Source organism: Ambystoma mexicanum, chromosome 2q (assembly GCF_040938575.1).
Source record: "Ambystoma mexicanum isolate Mex_15411 chromosome 2q, UKY_AmexF1_1, whole genome shotgun sequence".
Classification (NCBI taxonomy): domain Eukaryota; kingdom Metazoa; phylum Chordata; class Amphibia; order Caudata; family Ambystomatidae; genus Ambystoma; species Ambystoma mexicanum.
In genome coordinates this window covers 127,806,393-127,824,140 of record NC_090924.1, presented here as the reverse complement: position 1 = coordinate 127,824,140, position 17,748 = coordinate 127,806,393, and the positions used below count along the sequence as shown (strand labels likewise).

Sequence of the window (17,748 nt, the reverse complement as noted above, 5' to 3'; positions counted from 1 at the left end):
AAAAAAAGGAGCTCAAGTTAACCACCTTGATTGGGCTCGTCCGGGATTTGAACCCGGGACCTCTCACACCCAAAGCGAGAATCATACCCCTAGACCAACGAGCCACGGTCCTTCGAGCATTTGACGGAATTGTCCTCAGCGTTTGCACCCCCCTTAGGATTCGAGGCCAAGAATGCCTATTCCTGAAGTTTGTTCCTGCCGCTGAAAGCCTTGTCGGTGTATGAGTCAAATGAATGCCCCAGTCGGCACGCTCTGACTGTCTTCACAGGTCTCCTCCTCATCCCGAAGGTTGGTGGCCCATTGACATCAGGGTGGAAGGTGCTTGCGATACACTGTTCCTTCCTTCCTTCCTTCCTTCCTTTATTCCTCTTATGCTGTTTATGTAATAAGAGGGGACGATACACAGAAGAGAGAAAGTGGCCCAACACACTAGACTAGCAGTCTTCTGATCAATCTGCAGCTGGCAAGGTGGGGGAGAGCCTTTATTTTGCACCTGCTGGGATCTGCATTGGCAGAAGCTCTGAGGGCTGGGCCTTTCCTTTTGCCTGTAAAAACAAAAAGCAGCCCTCCTCCCTCCAGCCCTGAGAGCATGGGCGTGACACTGGAAAAAGCAGCATCTCCCCTTTGGTAAAGATGACCATTGCACAGCTGCTCACTCAGAGCTCGATCGTGCTCGATCAGGCGAGATATATTTAGGTCACCAGCAAAGTCTGTTCTCTTTTCTTGCGTAGGGTGAGCATTCACAGAGCCCAGCTTCGTTGACAAGAGTGCAAAAGGTGTATACTAAAAGCTTTCTGCTTTACTTGAGCGCCATGGCCGTTATTATATTTTGGCTGCTCCAAGCAATCTCTGTCCAGCCGATGCAAATTTCCAGCTCAAATTTTCCCAGCACTCAAAAAGTCCCTCCTCCCGCCAGCTCTGCTTTCAGGAAGTTCAGCAGAAGCAGTCCAACTTCTGTTCCCACTTCAGAGGAAAAGCTTTCTCGGGCCAGAGAAAGCCAGGGAATCACTGTACCGGCAAGTGCATTTCTTACAACTGGTAATCCCTCAGAACACAGAAATGAAGAAGCTGTATATGAAAATGTATTATTTCTTTGGTACACTAACCTATGTAACTAATATGGACCATTTCAGAGGACGGAGCGGACCCAACTGTGATCCCAGAGACCCAAATACCCAGCAGTAGGGAAAATAAATCCTCTCTGTGCTCTGCAACATTACATACACAAAATGCAAGCGCGTGCATTTTTTTATTGGCCCCATATACAGAATACATGTGAGGATGCTTGCCTTCCCAGTGTATTTCTCAAGCTCTTGAGAGCATATGCTATTTCCATGGGAACGCAAATAAGTTCATACTTTACATTTGTGTGTGACAAAAGGGGAAAAAAACTATTTTGTGTAAAATGCCAGCAGAGAGTGTTTCTGCCGGGGACCTTTCGCGTGTGAGGCAAACGTGATAACCACTACACTACAGAAACAGCTGCTTGCTCACCTTTGTAGGGACTGGGAGAACAGGTGCAAAGGGCAGTGCAAGTGGACCTGCTTAAAGACTAATCAAATGCCTTGCGCCTGAAGCTCACACAATCCAGCCTAAAACATACGTCCTATCAAGCATGCGCACATATACAAGTATGCCAGCTGAGGGCCTATGCAGCGTACAGAGGGAAGGACATATTTCCACTTTGAGATCGGACGGCCAAAACTCACAAGCAAATCAAGGAATGTTACTGAGAGCTAACAGAGAACACAAAGTGCTTGTCGCAAGGACATGGCACGCAAAGAGGTTCAGGAAGTGAATTGTTCATCGACTACTGCTTACCGAGAAAACCAGAGAGTCTGTCCAATGAAAATAACATTGAAAAAACAAAAAATAGGAGCTCAAGTTAACCACCTTGATTGGGACCTCTCGCACCCAAAGCGAGAATCATACCCCTAGACCAACGAGCCACAGTCCTTTGAGCATTTGACGGAATTGTCCTCAGCGTTTGCACCCCCCTTAGGATTCGAGGCCAAGAATGCCTATTCCTGAAGTTTGTTCCTGCCGCTGAAAGCCTTGTCGGTGTATGAGCCAAATGAATGCCCCAGTCGGCACGCTCTGACTGTCTTCACAGGTCTCCTCCTCATCCCGAAGGTTGGTGGCCCATTGACATCAGGGTGGAAGGTGCTTGCGATACACTGTTCCTTCCTTCCTTCCTTCCTTCCTTTATTCCTCTTATGCTGTTTATGTAATAAGAGGGGACGATACACAGAAGAGAGAAAGTGGCCCAACACACTAGACTAGCAGTCTTCTGATCAATCTGCAGCTGGCAAGGTGGGGGAGAGCCTTTATTTTGCACCTGCTGGGATCTGCATTGGCAGAAGCTCTGAGGGCTGGGCCTTTCCTTTTGCCTGTAAAAACAAAAAGCAGCCCTCCTCCCTCCAGCCCTGAGAGCATGGGCGTGACACTGGAAAAAGCAGCATCTCCCCTTTGGTAAAGATGACCATTGCACAGCTGCTCACTCAGAGCTCGATCGTGCTCGATCAGGCGAGATATATTTAGGTCACCAGCAAAGTCTGTTCTCTTTTCTTGCGTAGGGTGAGCATTCACAGAGCCCAGCTTCGTTGACAAGAGTGCAAAAGGTGTATACTAAAAGCTTTCTGCTTTACTTGAGCGCCATGACCGTTATTATATTTTGGCTGCTCCAAGCAATCTCTGTCCAGCCGATGCAAATTTCCAGCTCAAATTTTCCCAGCACTCAAAAAGTCCCTCCTCCCGCCAGCTCTGCTTTCAGGAAGTTCAGCAGAAGCAGTCCAACTTCTGTTCCCACTTCAGAGGAAAAGCTTTCTCGGGCCAGAGAAAGCCAGGGAATCACTGTACCGGCAAGTGCATTTCTTACAACTGGTAATCCCTCAGAACACAGAAATGAAGAAGCTGTATATGAAAATGTATTATTTCTTTGGTACACTAACCTATGTAACTAATATGGACCATTTCAGAGGACGGAACGGACCCAACTGTGATCCCAGAGACCCAAATACCCAGCAGTAGGGAAAATAAATCCTCTCTGTGCTCTGCAACATTACATACACAAAATGCAAGCGCGTGCATTTTTTTATTGGCCCCATATACAGAATACATGTGAGGATGCTTGCCTTCCCAGTGTATTTCTCAAGCTCTTGAGAGCATATGCTATTTCCATGAGAACGCAAATAAGTTCATACTTTACATTTGTGTGTGACAAAAGGGGAAAAAAACTATTTTGTGTAAAATGCCAGCAGAGAGTGTTTCTGCCCGGTCTCGAACCGGGGACCTTTTGCGTGTGAGGCGAACGTGATAACCACTACACTACAGAAACAGCTGCTTGCTCACCTTTGTAGGGACTGGGAGAACAGGTGCAAAGGGCAGTGCAAGTGGACCTGCTTAAAGACTAATCAAATGCCTTGCGCCTGAAGCTCACACAATCCAGCCTAAAACATACGTCCTATCAAGCATGCGCACATATACAAGTATGCCAGCTGAGGGCCTATGCAGCGTACAGAGGGAAGGACATATTTCCACTTTGAGATCGGACGGCCAAAACTCACAAGCAAATCAAGGAATGTTACTGAGAGCTAACAGAGAACACAAAGTGCTTGTCGCAAGGACATGGCACGCAAAGAGGTTCAGGAAGTGAATTGTTCATCGACTACTGCTTACCGAGAAAACCAGAGAGTCTGTCCAATGAAAATAACATTGAAAAAACAAAAAAAAGGAGCTCAAGTTAACCACCTTGATTGGGCTCGTCCGGGATTTGAACCCGGGACCTCTCACACCCAAAGCGAGAATCATACCCCTAGACCAACGAGCCACGGTCCTTCGAGCATTTGACGGAATTGTCCTCAGCGTTTGCACCCCCCTTAGGATTCGAGGCCAAGAATGCCTATTCCTGAAGTTTGTTCCTGCCGCTGAAAGCCTTGTCGGTGTATGAGTCAAATGAATGCCCCAGTCGGCACGCTCTGACTGTCTTCACAGGTCTCCTCCTCATCCCGAAGGTTGGTGGCCCATTGACATCAGGGTGGAAGGTGCTTGCGATACACTGTTCCTTCCTTCCTTCCTTCCTTCCTTTATTCCTCTTATGCTGTTTATGTAATAAGAGGGGACGATACACAGAAGAGAGAAAGTGGCCCAACACACTAGACTAGCAGTCTTCTGATCAATCTGCAGCTGGCAAGGTGGGGGAGAGCCTTTATTTTGCACCTGCTGGGATCTGCATTGGCAGAAGCTCTGAGGGCTGGGCCTTTCCTTTTGCCTGTAAAAACAAAAAGCAGCCCTCCTCCCTCCAGCCCTGAGAGCATGGGCGTGACACTGGAAAAAGCAGCATCTCCCCTTTGGTAAAGATGACCATTGCACAGCTGCTCACTCAGAGCTCGATCGTGCTCGATCAGGCGAGATATATTTAGGTCACCAGCAAAGTCTGTTCTCTTTTCTTGCGTAGGGTGAGCATTCACAGAGCCCAGCTTCGTTGACAAGAGTGCAAAAGGTGTATACTAAAAGCTTTCTGCTTTACTTGAGCGCCATGGCCGTTATTATATTTTGGCTGCTCCAAGCAATCTCTGTCCAGCCGATGCAAATTTCCAGCTCAAATTTTCCCAGCACTCAAAAAGTCCCTCCTCCCGCCAGCTCTGCTTTCAGGAAGTTCAGCAGAAGCAGTCCAACTTCTGTTCCCACTTCAGAGGAAAAGCTTTCTCGGGCCAGAGAAAGCCAGGGAATCACTGTACCGGCAAGTGCATTTCTTACAACTGGTAATCCCTCAGAACACAGAAATGAAGAAGCTGTATATGAAAATGTATTATTTCTTTGGTACACTAACCTATGTAACTAATATGGACCATTTCAGAGGACGGAGCGGACCCAACTGTGATCCCAGAGACCCAAATACCCAGCAGTAGGGAAAATAAATCCTCTCTGTGCTCTGCAACATTACATACACAAAATGCAAGCGCGTGCATTTTTTTATTGGCCCCATATACAGAATACATGTGAGGATGCTTGCCTTCCCAGTGTATTTCTCAAGCTCTTGAGAGCATATGCTATTTCCATGGGAACGCAAATAAGTTCATACTTTACATTTGTGTGTGACAAAAGGGGAAAAAAACTATTTTGTGTAAAATGCCAGCAGAGAGTGTTTCTGCCGGGGACCTTTCGCGTGTGAGGCAAACGTGATAACCACTACACTACAGAAACAGCTGCTTGCTCACCTTTGTAGGGACTGGGAGAACAGGTGCAAAGGGCAGTGCAAGTGGACCTGCTTAAAGACTAATCAAATGCCTTGCGCCTGAAGCTCACACAATCCAGCCTAAAACATACGTCCTATCAAGCATGCGCACATATACAAGTATGCCAGCTGAGGGCCTATGCAGCGTACAGAGGGAAGGACATATTTCCACTTTGAGATCGGACGGCCAAAACTCACAAGCAAATCAAGGAATGTTACTGAGAGCTAACAGAGAACACAAAGTGCTTGTCGCAAGGACATGGCACGCAAAGAGGTTCAGGAAGTGAATTGTTCATCGACTACTGCTTACCGAGAAAACCAGAGAGTCTGTCCAATGAAAATAACATTGAAAAAACAAAAAATAGGAGCTCAAGTTAACCACCTTGATTGGGACCTCTCGCACCCAAAGCGAGAATCATACCCCTAGACCAACGAGCCACAGTCCTTTGAGCATTTGACGGAATTGTCCTCAGCGTTTGCACCCCCCTTAGGATTCGAGGCCAAGAATGCCTATTCCTGAAGTTTGTTCCTGCCGCTGAAAGCCTTGTCGGTGTATGAGCCAAATGAATGCCCCAGTCGGCACGCTCTGACTGTCTTCACAGGTCTCCTCCTCATCCCGAAGGTTGGTGGCCCATTGACATCAGGGTGGAAGGTGCTTGCGATACACTGTTCCTTCCTTCCTTCCTTCCTTCCTTTATTCCTCTTATGCTGTTTATGTAATAAGAGGGGACGATACACAGAAGAGAGAAAGTGGCCCAACACACTAGACTAGCAGTCTTCTGATCAATCTGCAGCTGGCAAGGTGGGGGAGAGCCTTTATTTTGCACCTGCTGGGATCTGCATTGGCAGAAGCTCTGAGGGCTGGGCCTTTCCTTTTGCCTGTAAAAACAAAAAGCAGCCCTCCTCCCTCCAGCCCTGAGAGCATGGGCGTGACACTGGAAAAAGCAGCATCTCCCCTTTGGTAAAGATGACCATTGCACAGCTGCTCACTCAGAGCTCGATCGTGCTCGATCAGGCGAGATATATTTAGGTCACCAGCAAAGTCTGTTCTCTTTTCTTGCGTAGGGTGAGCATTCACAGAGCCCAGCTTCGTTGACAAGAGTGCAAAAGGTGTATACTAAAAGCTTTCTGCTTTACTTGAGCGCCATGACCGTTATTATATTTTGGCTGCTCCAAGCAATCTCTGTCCAGCCGATGCAAATTTCCAGCTCAAATTTTCCCAGCACTCAAAAAGTCCCTCCTCCCGCCAGCTCTGCTTTCAGGAAGTTCAGCAGAAGCAGTCCAACTTCTGTTCCCACTTCAGAGGAAAAGCTTTCTCGGGCCAGAGAAAGCCAGGGAATCACTGTACCGGCAAGTGCATTTCTTACAACTGGTAATCCCTCAGAACACAGAAATGAAGAAGCTGTATATGAAAATGTATTATTTCTTTGGTACACTAACCTATGTAACTAATATGGACCATTTCAGAGGACGGAACGGACCCAACTGTGATCCCAGAGACCCAAATACCCAGCAGTAGGGAAAATAAATCCTCTCTGTGCTCTGCAACATTACATACACAAAATGCAAGCGCGTGCATTTTTTTATTGGCCCCATATACAGAATACATGTGAGGATGCTTGCCTTCCCAGTGTATTTCTCAAGCTCTTGAGAGCATATGCTATTTCCATGAGAACGCAAATAAGTTCATACTTTACATTTGTGTGTGACAAAAGGGGAAAAAAACTATTTTGTGTAAAATGCCAGCAGAGAGTGTTTCTGCCCGGTCTCGAACCGGGGACCTTTTGCGTGTGAGGCGAACGTGATAACCACTACACTACAGAAACAGCTGCTTGCTCACCTTTGTAGGGACTGGGAGAACAGGTGCAAAGGGCAGTGCAAGTGGACCTGCTTAAAGACTAATCAAATGCCTTGCGCCTGAAGCTCACACAATCCAGCCTAAAACATACGTCCTATCAAGCATGCGCACATATACAAGTATGCCAGCTGAGGGCCTATGCAGCGTACAGAGGGAAGGACATATTTCCACTTTGAGATCGGACGGCCAAAACTCACAAGCAAATCAAGGAATGTTACTGAGAGCTAACAGAGAACACAAAGTGCTTGTCGCAAGGACATGGCACGCAAAGAGGTTCAGGAAGTGAATTGTTCATCGACTACTGCTTACCGAGAAAACCAGAGAGTCTGTCCAATGAAAATAACATTGAAAAAACAAAAAAAAGGAGCTCAAGTTAACCACCTTGATTGGGCTCGTCCGGGATTTGAACCCGGGACCTCTCACACCCAAAGCGAGAATCATACCCCTAGACCAACGAGCCACGGTCCTTCGAGCATTTGACGGAATTGTCCTCAGCGTTTGCACCCCCCTTAGGATTCGAGGCCAAGAATGCCTATTCCTGAAGTTTGTTCCTGCCGCTGAAAGCCTTGTCGGTGTATGAGTCAAATGAATGCCCCAGTCGGCACGCTCTGACTGTCTTCACAGGTCTCCTCCTCATCCCGAAGGTTGGTGGCCCATTGACATCAGGGTGGAAGGTGCTTGCGATACACTGTTCCTTCCTTCCTTCCTTCCTTCCTTTATTCCTCTTATGCTGTTTATGTAATAAGAGGGGACGATACACAGAAGAGAGAAAGTGGCCCAACACACTAGACTAGCAGTCTTCTGATCAATCTGCAGCTGGCAAGGTGGGGGAGAGCCTTTATTTTGCACCTGCTGGGATCTGCATTGGCAGAAGCTCTGAGGGCTGGGCCTTTCCTTTTGCCTGTAAAAACAAAAAGCAGCCCTCCTCCCTCCAGCCCTGAGAGCATGGGCGTGACACTGGAAAAAGCAGCATCTCCCCTTTGGTAAAGATGACCATTGCACAGCTGCTCACTCAGAGCTCGATCGTGCTCGATCAGGCGAGATATATTTAGGTCACCAGCAAAGTCTGTTCTCTTTTCTTGCGTAGGGTGAGCATTCACAGAGCCCAGCTTCGTTGACAAGAGTGCAAAAGGTGTATACTAAAAGCTTTCTGCTTTACTTGAGCGCCATGGCCGTTATTATATTTTGGCTGCTCCAAGCAATCTCTGTCCAGCCGATGCAAATTTCCAGCTCAAATTTTCCCAGCACTCAAAAAGTCCCTCCTCCCGCCAGCTCTGCTTTCAGGAAGTTCAGCAGAAGCAGTCCAACTTCTGTTCCCACTTCAGAGGAAAAGCTTTCTCGGGCCAGAGAAAGCCAGGGAATCACTGTACCGGCAAGTGCATTTCTTACAACTGGTAATCCCTCAGAACACAGAAATGAAGAAGCTGTATATGAAAATGTATTATTTCTTTGGTACACTAACCTATGTAACTAATATGGACCATTTCAGAGGACGGAGCGGACCCAACTGTGATCCCAGAGACCCAAATACCCAGCAGTAGGGAAAATAAATCCTCTCTGTGCTCTGCAACATTACATACACAAAATGCAAGCGCGTGCATTTTTTTATTGGCCCCATATACAGAATACATGTGAGGATGCTTGCCTTCCCAGTGTATTTCTCAAGCTCTTGAGAGCATATGCTATTTCCATGGGAACGCAAATAAGTTCATACTTTACATTTGTGTGTGACAAAAGGGGAAAAAAACTATTTTGTGTAAAATGCCAGCAGAGAGTGTTTCTGCCGGGGACCTTTCGCGTGTGAGGCAAACGTGATAACCACTACACTACAGAAACAGCTGCTTGCTCACCTTTGTAGGGACTGGGAGAACAGGTGCAAAGGGCAGTGCAAGTGGACCTGCTTAAAGACTAATCAAATGCCTTGCGCCTGAAGCTCACACAATCCAGCCTAAAACATACGTCCTATCAAGCATGCGCACATATACAAGTATGCCAGCTGAGGGCCTATGCAGCGTACAGAGGGAAGGACATATTTCCACTTTGAGATCGGACGGCCAAAACTCACAAGCAAATCAAGGAATGTTACTGAGAGCTAACAGAGAACACAAAGTGCTTGTCGCAAGGACATGGCACGCAAAGAGGTTCAGGAAGTGAATTGTTCATCGACTACTGCTTACCGAGAAAACCAGAGAGTCTGTCCAATGAAAATAACATTGAAAAAACAAAAAAAAGGAGCTCAAGTTAACCACCTTGATTGGGCTCGTCCGGGATTTGAACCCGGGACCTCTCGCACCCAAAGCGAGAATCATACCCCTAGACCAACGAGCCACGGTCCTTTGAGCATTTGACGGAATTGTCCTCAGCGTTTGCACCCCCCTTAGGATTCGAGGCCAAGAATGCCTATTCCTGAAGTTTGTTCCTGCCGCTGAAAGCCTTGTCGGTGTATGAGCCAAATGAATGCCCCAGTCGGCACGCTCTGACTGTCTTCACAGGTCTCCTCCTCATCCCGAAGGTTGGTGGCCCATTGACATCAGGGTGGAAGGTGCTTGCGATACACTGTTCCTTCCTTCCTTCCTTCCTTCCTTTATTCCTCTTATGCTGTTTATGTAATAAGAGGGGACGATACACAGAAGAGAGAAAGTGGCCCAACACACTAGACTAGCAGTCTTCTGATCAATCTGCAGCTGGCAAGGTGGGGGAGAGCCTTTATTTTGCACCTGCTGGGATCTGCATTGGCAGAAGCTCTGAGGGATGGGCCTTTCCTTTTGCCTGTAAAAACAAAAAGCAGCCCTCCTCCCTCCAGCCCTGAGAGCATGGGCGTGACACTGGAAAAAGCAGCATCTCCCCTTTGGTAAAGATGACCATTGCACAGCTGCTCACTCAGAGCTCGATCGTGCTCGATCAGGCGAGATATATTTAGGTCACCAGCAAAGTCTGTTCTCTTTTCTTGCGTAGGGTGAGCATTCACAGAGCCCAGCTTCGTTGACAAGAGTGCAAAAGGTGTATACTAAAAGCTTTCTGCTTTACTTGAGCGCCATGGCCGTTATTATATTTTGGCTGCTCCAAGCAATCTCTGTCCAGCCGATGCAAATTTCCAGCTCAAATTTTCCCAGCACTCAAAAAGTCCCTCCTCCCGCCAGCTCTGCTTTCAGGAAGTTCAGCAGAAGCAGTCCAACTTCTGTTCCCACTTCAGAGGAAAAGCTTTCTCGGGCCAGAGAAAGCCAGGGAATCACTGTACCGGCAAGTGCATTTCTTACAACTGGTAATCCCTCAGAACACAGAAATGAAGAAGCTGTATATGAAAATGTATTATTTCTTTGGTACACTAACCTATGTAACTAATATGGACCATTTCAGAGGACGGAGCGGACCCAACTGTGATCCCAGAGACCCAAATACCCAGCAGTAGGGAAAATAAATCCTCTCTGTGCTCTGCAACATTACATACACAAAATGCAAGCGCGTGCATTTTTTTATTGGCCCCATATACAGAATACATGTGAGGATGCTTGCCTTCCCAGTGTATTTCTCAAGCTCTTGAGAGCATATGCTATTTCCATGGGAACGCAAATAAGTTCATACTTTACATTTGTGTGTGACAAAAGGGGAAAAAAACTATTTTGTGTAAAATGCCAGCAGAGAGTGTTTCTGCCCGGTCTCGAACCGGGGACCTTTCGCGTGTGAGGCGAACGTGATAACCACTACACTACAGAAACAGCTGCTTGCTCACCTTTGTAGGGACTGGGAGAACAGGTGCAAAGGGCAGTGCAAGTGGACCTGCTTAAAGACTAATCAAATGCCTTGCGCCTGAAGCTCACACAATCCAGCCTAAAACATACGTCCTATCAAGCATGCGCACATATACAAGTATGCCAGCTGAGGGCCTATGCAGCGTACAGAGGGAAGGACATATTTCCACTTTGAGATCGGACGGCCAAAACTCACAAGCAAATCAAGGAATGTTACTGAGAGCTAACAGAGAACACAAAGTGCTTGTCGCAAGGACATGGCACGCAAAGAGGTTCAGGAAGTGAATTGTTCATCGACTACTGCTTACCGAGAAAACCAGAGAGTCTGTCCAATGAAAATAACATTGAAAAAACAAAAAAAAGGAGCTCAAGTTAACCACCTTGATTGGGCTCATCCGGGATTTGAACCCGGGACCTCTCGCACCCAAAGCGAGAATCATACCCCTAGACCAACTAGCCACAGTCCTTTGAGCATTTGACGGAATTGTCCTCAGCGTTTGCACCCCCCTTAGGATTCGAGGCCAAGAATGCCTATTCCTGAAGTTTGTTCCTGCCGCTGAAAGCCTTGTCGGTGTATGAGCCAAATGAATGCCCCAGTCGGCACGCTCTGACTGTCTTCACAGGTCTCCTCCTCATCCCGAAGGTTGGTGGCCCATTGACATCAGGGTGGAAGGTGCTTGCGATACACTGTTCCTTCCTTCCTTCCTTCCTTCCTTTATTCCTCTTATGCTGTTTATGTAATAAGAGGGGACGATACACAGAAGAGAGAAAGTGGCCCAACACACTAGACTAGCAGTCTTCTGATCAATCTGCAGCTGGCAAGGTGGGGGAGAGCCTTTATTTTGCACCTGCTGGGATCTGCATTGGCAGAAGCTCTGAGGGCTGGGCCTTTCCTTTTGCCTGTAAAAACAAAAAGCAGCCCTCCTCCCTCCAGCCCTGAGAACATGGGCGTGACACTGGAAAAAGCAGCATCTCCCCTTTGGTAAAGATGACCATTGCACAGCTGCTCACTCAGAGCTCGATCGTGCTCGATCAGGCGAGATATATTTAGGTCACCAGCAAAGTCTGTTCTCTTTTCTTGCGTAGGGTGAGCATTCACAGAGCCCAGCTTCGTTGACAAGAGTGCAAAAGGTGTATACTAAAAGCTTTCTGCTTTACTTGAGCGCCATGGCCGTTATTATATTTTGGCTGCTCCAAGCAATCTCTGTCCAGCCGATGCAAATTTCCAGCTCAAATTTTCCCAGCACTCAAAAAGTCCCTCCTCCCGCCAGCTCTGCTTTCAGGAAGTTCAGCAGAAGCAGTCCAACTTCTGTTCCCACTTCAGAGGAAAAGCTTTCTCGGGCCAGAGAAAGCCAGGGAATCACTGTACCGGCAAGTGCATTTCTTACAACTGGTAATCCCTCAGAACACAGAAATGAAGAAGCTGTATATGAAAATGTATTATTTCTTTGGTACACTAACCTATGTAACTAATATGGACCATTTCAGAGGACGGAGCGGACCCAACTGTGATCCCAGAGACCCAAATACCCAGCAGTAGGGAAAATAAATCCTCTCTGTGCTCTGCAACATTACATACACAAAATGCAAGCGCGTGCATTTTTTTATTGGCCCCATATACAGAATACATGTGAGGATGCTTGCCTTCCCAGTGTATTTCTCAAGCTCTTGAGAGCATATGCTATTTCCATGAGAACGCAAATAAGTTCATACTTTACATTTGTGTGTGACAAAAGGGGAAAAAAACTATTTTGTGTAAAATGCCAGCAGAGAGTGTTTCTGCCCGGTCTCGAACCGGGGACCTTTCGCGTGTGAGGCGAACGTGATAACCATACACTACAGAAACAGCTGCTTGCTCACCTTTGTAGGGACTGGGAGAACAGGTGCAAAGGGCAGTGCAAGTGGACCTGCTTAAAGACTAATCAAATGCCTTGCGCCTGAAGCTCACACAATCCAGCCTAAAACATACGTCCTATCAAGCATGCGCACATATACAAGTATGCCAGCTGAGGGCCTATGCAGCGTACAGAGGGAAGGACATATTTCCACTTTGAGATCGGACGGCCAAAACTCACAAGCAAATCAAGGAATGTTACTGAGAGCTAACAGAGAACACAAAGTGCTTGTCGCAAGGACATGGCACGCAAAGAGGTTCAGGAAGTGAATTGTTCATCGACTACTGCTTACCGAGAAAACCAGAGAGTCTGTCCAATGAAAATAACATTGAAAAAACAAAAAAAAGGAGCTCAAGTTAACCACCTTGATTGGGCTCGTCCGGGATTTGAACCCGGGACCTCTCGCACCCAAAGCGAGAATCATACCCCTAGACCAACGAGCCACGGTCCTTTGAGCATTTGACGGAATTGTCCTCAGCGTTTGCACCCCCCTTAGGATTCGAGGCCAAGAATGCCTATTCCTGAAGTTTGTTCCTGCCGCTGAAAGCCTTGTCGGTGTATGAGCCAAATGAATGCCCCAGTCGGCACGCTCTGACTGTCTTCACAGGTCTCCTCCTCATCCCGAAGGTTGGTGGCCCATTGACATCAGGGTGGAAGGTGCTTGCGATACACTGTTCCTTCCTTCCTTCCTTCCTTCCTTCCTTCCTTTATTCCTCTTATGCTGTTTATGTAATAAGAGGGGACGATACACAGAAGAGAGAAAGTGGCCCAACACACTAGACTAGCAGTCTTCTGATCAATCTGCAGCTGGCAAGGTGGGGGAGAGCCTTTATTTTGCACCTGCTGGGATCTGCATTGGCAGAAGCTCTGAGGGCTGGGCCTTTCCTTTTGCCTGTAAAAACAAAAAGCAGCCCTCCTCCCTCCAGCCCTGAGAGCATGGGCGTGACACTGGAAAAATCAGCATCTCCCCTTTGGTAAAGATGACCATTGCACAGCTGCTCACTCAGAGCTCGATCGTGCTCGATCAGGCGAGATATATTTAGGTCACCAGCAAAGTCTGTTCTCTTTTCTTGCGTAGGGTGAGCATTCACAGAGCCCAGCTTCGTTGACAAGAGTGCAAAAGGTGTATACTAAAAGCTTTCTGCTTTACTTGAGCGCCATGGCCGTTATTATATTTTGGCTGCTCCAAGCAATCTCTGTCCAGCCGATGCAAATTTCCAGCTCAAATTTTCCCAGCACTCAAAAAGTCCCTCCTCCCGCCAGCTCTGCTTTCAAGAAGTTCAGCAGAAGCAGTCCAACTTCTGTTCCCACTTCAGAGGAAAAGCTTTCTCGGGCCAGAGAAAGCCAGGGAATCACTGTACCGGCAAGTGCATTTCTTACAACTGGTAATCCCTCAGAACACAGAAATGAAGAAGCTGTATATGAAAATGTATTATTTCTTTGGTACACTAACCTATGTAACTAATATGGACCATTTCAGAGGACGGAGCGGACCCAACTGTGATCCCAGAGACCCAAATACCCAGCAGTAGGGAAAATAAATCCTCTCTGTGCTCTGCAACATTACATACACAAAATGCAAGCGCATGCATTTTTTTATTGGCCCCATATACAGAATACATGTGAGGATGCTTGCCTTCCCAGTGTATTTCTCAAGCTCTTGAGAGCATATGCTATTTCCATGGGAACGCAAATAAGTTCATACTTTACATTTGTGTGTGACAAAAGGGGAAAAAAACTATTTTGTGTAAAATGCCAGCAGAGAGTGTTTCTGCCCGGTCTCGAACCGGGGACCTTTCGCGTGTGAGGCGAACGTGATAACCACTACACTACAGAAACAGCTGCTTGCTCACCTTTGTAGGGACTGGGAGAACAGGTGCAAAGGGCAGTGCAAGTGGACCTGCTTAAAGACTAATCAAATGCCTTGCGCCTGAAGCTCACACAATCCAGCCTAAAACATACGTCCTATCAAGCATGCGCACATATACAAGTATGCCAGCTGAGGGCCTATGCAGCGTACAGAGGGAAGGACATATTTCCACTTTGAGATCGGACGGCCAAAACTCACAAGCAAATCAAGGAATGTTACTGAGAGCTAACAGAGAACACAAAGTGCTTGTCGCAAGGACATGGCACGCAAAGAGGTTCAGGAAGTGAATTGTTCATCGACTACTGCTTACCGAGAAAACCAGAGAGTCTGTCCAATGAAAATAACATTGAAAAAACAAAAAATAGGAGCTCAAGTTAACCACCTTGATTGGGACCTCTCGCACCCAAAGCGAGAATCATACCCCTAGACCAACGAGCCACAGTCCTTTGAGCATTTGACGGAATTGTCCTCAGCGTTTGCACCCCCCTTAGGATTCGAGGCCAAGAATGCCTATTCCTGAAGTTTGTTCCTGCCGCTGAAAGCCTTGTCGGTGTATGAGCCAAATGAATGCCCCAGTCGGCACGCTCTGACTGTCTTCACAGGTCTCCTCCTCATCCCGAAGGTTGGTGGCCCATTGACATCAGGGTGGAAGGTGCTTGCGATACACTGTTCCTTCCTTCCTTCCTTCCTTCCTTTATTCCTCTTATGCTGTTTATGTAATAAGAGGGGACGATACACAGAAGAGAGAAAGTGGCCCAACACACTAGACTAGCAGTCTTCTGATCAATCTGCAGCTGGCAAGGTGGGGGAGAGCCTTTATTTTGCACCTGCTGGGATCTGCATTGGCAGAAGCTCTGAGGGCTGGGCCTTTCCTTTTGCCTGTAAAAACAAAAAGCAGCCCTCCTCCCTCCAGCCCTGAGAGCATGGGCGTGACACTGGAAAAAGCAGCATCTCCCCTTTGGTAAAGATGACCATTGCACAGCTGCTCACTCAGAGCTCGATCGTGCTCGATCAGGCGAGATATATTTAGGTCACCAGCAAAGTCTGTTCTCTTTTCTTGCGTAGGGTGAGCATTCACAGAGCCCAGCTTCGTTGACAAGAGTGCAAAAGGTGTATACTAAAAGCTTTCTGCTTTACTTGAGCGCCATGACCGTTATTATATTTTGGCTGCTCCAAGCAATCTCTGTCCAGCCGATGCAAATTTCCAGCTCAAATTTTCCCAGCACTCAAAAAGTCCCTCCTCCCGCCAGCTCTGCTTTCAGGAAGTTCAGCAGAAGCAGTCCAACTTCTGTTCCCACTTCAGAGGAAAAGCTTTCTCGGGCCAGAGAAAGCCAGGGAATCACTGTACCGGCAAGTGCATTTCTTACAACTGGTAATCCCTCAGAACACAGAAATGAAGAAGCTGTATATGAAAATGTATTATTTCTTTGGTACACTAACCTATGTAACTAATATGGACCATTTCAGAGGACGGAACGGACCCAACTGTGATCCCAGAGACCCAAATACCCAGCAGTAGGGAAAATAAATCCTCTCTGTGCTCTGCAACATTACATACACAAAATGCAAGCGCGTGCATTTTTTTATTGGCCCCATATACAGAATACATGTGAGGATGCTTGCCTTCCCAGTGTATTTCTCAAGCTCTTGAGAGCATATGCTATTTCCATGAGAACGCAAATAAGTTCATACTTTACATTTGTGTGTGACAAAAGGGGAAAAAAACTATTTTGTGTAAAATGCCAGCAGAGAGTGTTTCTGCCCGGTCTCGAACCGGGGACCTTTCGCGTGTGAGGCGAACGTGATAACCACTACACTACAGAAACAGCTGCTTGCTCACCTTTGTAGGGACTGGGAGAACAGGTGCAAAGGGCAGTGCAAGTGGACCTGCTTAAAGACTAATCAAATGCCTTGCGCCTGAAGCTCACACAATCCAGCCTAAAACATACGTCCTATCAAGCATGCGCACATATACAAGTATGCCAGCTGAGGGCCTATGCAGCGTACAGAGGGAAGGACATATTTCCACTTTGAGATCGGACGGCCAAAACTCACAAGCAAATCAAGGAATGTTACTGAGAGCTAACAGAGAACACAAAGTGCTTGTCGCAAGGACATGGCACGCAAAGAGGTTCAGGAAGTGAATTGTTCATCGACTACTGCTTACCGAGAAAACCAGAGAGTCTGTCCAATGAAAATAACATTGAAAAAACAAAAAAAAGGAGCTCAAGTTAACCACCTTGATTGGGCTCGTCCAGGATTTGAACCCGGGACCTCTCGCACCCAAAGCGAGAATCATACCCCTAGACCAACGAGCCACGGTCCTTCGAGCATTTGACGGAATTGTCCTCAGCGTTTGCACCCCCCTTAGGATTCGAGGCCAAGAATGCCTATTCCTGAAGTTTGTTCCTGCCGCTGAAAGCCTTGTCGGTGTATGAGCCAAATGAATGCCCCAGTCGGCACGCTCTGACTGTCTTCACAGGTCTCCTCCTCATCCCGAAGGTTGGTGGCCCATTGACATCAGGGTGGAAGGTGCTTGCGATACACTGTTCCTTCCTTCCTTCCTTCCTTCCTTTATTCCTCTTATGCTGTTTATGTAATAAGAGGGGACGATACACAGAAGAGAGAAAGTGGCCCAACACACTAGACTAGCAGTCTTCTGATCAATCTGCAGCTGGCAAGGTGGGGGAGAGCCTTTATTTTGCACCTGCTGGGATCTGCATTGGCAGAAGCTCTGAGGGCTGGGCCTTTCCTTTTGCCTGTAAAAACAAAAAGCAGCCCTCCTCCCTCCAGCCCTGAGAGCATGGGCGTGACACTGGAAAAAGCAGCATCTCCCCTTTGGTAAAGATGACCATTGCACAGCTGCTCACTCAGAGCTCGATCGTGCTCGATCAGGCGAGATATATTTAGGTCACCAGCAAAGTCTGTTCTCTTTTCTTGCGTAGGGTGAGCATTCACAGAGCCCAGCTTCGTTGACAAGAGTGCAAAAGGTGTATACTAAAAGCTTTCTGCTTTACTTGAGCGCCATGGCCGTTATTATATTTTGGCTGCTCCAAGCAATCTCTGTCCAGCCGATGCAAATTTCCAGCTCAAATTTTCCCAGCACTCAAAAAGTCCCTCCTCCCGCCAGCTCTGCTTTC

At 47.4% G+C, this 17,748-nt stretch overlaps 11 non-coding genes across 11 annotated transcripts; all 11 read right to left on the bottom strand.

Moving 5' to 3' along the window:
• Positions 1-32: 32 nt before the first annotated feature.
• On the bottom strand, positions 33-104 carry TRNAP-UGG (transfer RNA proline (anticodon UGG)). Its single transcript has one exon. It is a non-coding gene; the product is annotated as a tRNA-Pro (tRNA).
• A 3,160-nt stretch (positions 105-3,264) lies between these two features.
• On the bottom strand, positions 3,265-3,337 carry TRNAV-CAC (transfer RNA valine (anticodon CAC)). The gene has a single exon. It is a non-coding gene; the product is annotated as a tRNA-Val (tRNA).
• Positions 3,338-3,757: 420 nt separating this feature from the next.
• Positions 3,758-3,829, bottom strand: TRNAP-UGG (transfer RNA proline (anticodon UGG)). The gene has a single exon. It is a non-coding gene; the product is annotated as a tRNA-Pro (tRNA).
• A 3,160-nt stretch (positions 3,830-6,989) lies between these two features.
• TRNAV-CAC (transfer RNA valine (anticodon CAC)) lies at positions 6,990-7,062 on the bottom strand. The gene has a single exon. It is a non-coding gene; the product is annotated as a tRNA-Val (tRNA).
• Positions 7,063-7,482: 420 nt separating this feature from the next.
• On the bottom strand, positions 7,483-7,554 carry TRNAP-UGG (transfer RNA proline (anticodon UGG)). The gene has a single exon. It is a non-coding gene; the product is annotated as a tRNA-Pro (tRNA).
• A 1,796-nt stretch (positions 7,555-9,350) lies between these two features.
• On the bottom strand, positions 9,351-9,422 carry TRNAP-UGG (transfer RNA proline (anticodon UGG)). Its single transcript has one exon. It is a non-coding gene; the product is annotated as a tRNA-Pro (tRNA).
• A 1,315-nt stretch (positions 9,423-10,737) lies between these two features.
• TRNAV-CAC (transfer RNA valine (anticodon CAC)) lies at positions 10,738-10,810 on the bottom strand. Its single transcript has one exon. It is a non-coding gene; the product is annotated as a tRNA-Val (tRNA).
• Positions 10,811-13,109: 2,299 nt separating this feature from the next.
• TRNAP-UGG (transfer RNA proline (anticodon UGG)) lies at positions 13,110-13,181 on the bottom strand. Its single transcript has one exon. It is a non-coding gene; the product is annotated as a tRNA-Pro (tRNA).
• A 1,323-nt stretch (positions 13,182-14,504) lies between these two features.
• On the bottom strand, positions 14,505-14,577 carry TRNAV-CAC (transfer RNA valine (anticodon CAC)). Its single transcript has one exon. It is a non-coding gene; the product is annotated as a tRNA-Val (tRNA).
• A 1,784-nt stretch (positions 14,578-16,361) lies between these two features.
• TRNAV-CAC (transfer RNA valine (anticodon CAC)) lies at positions 16,362-16,434 on the bottom strand. Its single transcript has one exon. It is a non-coding gene; the product is annotated as a tRNA-Val (tRNA).
• A 420-nt stretch (positions 16,435-16,854) lies between these two features.
• Positions 16,855-16,926, bottom strand: TRNAP-UGG (transfer RNA proline (anticodon UGG)). Its single transcript has one exon. It is a non-coding gene; the product is annotated as a tRNA-Pro (tRNA).
• Between the last annotated feature and the right edge of the window lie 822 nt (positions 16,927-17,748).